Source organism: Octodon degus, unplaced genomic scaffold (genome assembly GCF_000260255.1).
Source record: "Octodon degus isolate 3935 unplaced genomic scaffold, OctDeg1.0 scaffold00042, whole genome shotgun sequence".
Classification (NCBI taxonomy): Eukaryota; Metazoa; Chordata; class Mammalia; order Rodentia; family Octodontidae; genus Octodon; species Octodon degus.
The window spans coordinates 2,256,755-2,257,796 of NW_004524618.1; the positions used below are offsets into that span (position 1 = coordinate 2,256,755).

General features: G+C 55.3%; 1 protein-coding gene and 1 pseudogene across 2 annotated transcripts in view; both read left to right on the forward strand.

Annotated features, from left to right (window-relative positions):
• Positions 1 to 1,042, forward strand: part of Sufu (SUFU negative regulator of hedgehog signaling) — a 163,814-nt gene that overhangs the window by 102,293 nt on the left and 60,479 nt on the right. The window lies entirely within an intron of this gene.
• LOC105742205 lies at positions 144 to 1,036 on the forward strand (annotated as a pseudogene).

Here is a 1,042-nt window from a genome sequence, read left to right on the forward strand (position 1 = left end):
TGTACTTTGAAGATGTTAGTGTATAACAGAATTGTTTGTTTTGTTTGATTTTAAGCAGAAAATAAAAGGGGTTACAGCTCCTTTTTTCTTTCTTTTTTTTTTTTTTTTTTTTTTTTTCATTTCAAAGTTGCTACCAGATTTTGCGTCCGGACGTCCCCGGTAACGTAGGTCCTTGTTTTGTTAGCGAACGCTTGTACAAAGCTTCTGTCCGATCTGAACTTCGAGCGTTAGTCGGCTGTAGGCCTTTCTCTTCATTCTGAGGGAGCTGTTATCAGCCTGCAGGGAGTGTTCCGGTGAAAGGCTGCAAATTCTTTCAGGCGCTGCTGGGTTTGTGAGAAGGGATCTTTCCTGAAGAAGAGGAAGCCTAGGTCTCGGGCGAATATGTCCAATTACGTGAATGATCTGTGGCCCGCCCGGCTCGCCGCAGAATTCCCCGTCCGCCTCCGGGTCAGATCGGTCCAGCCGGCTGTCCTCGCGGTCTGGGAGCCGCTCCTCTTCTCGGAGCTCCCGCTCGGATCCCCGCGGCTCGAGCCGCTAGTCGTCCGGGAGTCGCAGGCGGCCCGGGAGAAGGACCAGGTCGAGGTCGCGTTCGAGCAGGCGCCACCAGCGGAAGTACAGGCGCTATTCGCGTTCCTACTCGCTTAGCCGTTCTCGATCCCGCGGCCGCCGCTACCTGGACACGCGTTCCGGGCCGCCCCGGAGGTATTTCCGGTCTCCCTCGCCGCGCCGGTCGCAGTCTCGTAGCCGCTCGCGCTCGCGGGGAAGGTCGTACTTTCGAAGGTCGCACTATGCCCTCGCACGGGGGCGGCGGTATTATGGCTTCGCTCGCTCCGGGTACCCAGAGGAACGCGGCAGGTGGAGGGAGCGGTCGAGATCCAGGACGAGGTCGCGGAGCAGAACCCCCTTTCGTTTGAGTGAAAAAGATCGTATGGAGCTGTTAGAAATAGCAAAAGCAAATGCAGCGAAAGCTTTAGGCACAACCAACTTTGACTTGCCTGCTAGTCTCAGAACTGTTTCTGTAGCTAAAGAAACAAGCCATGGA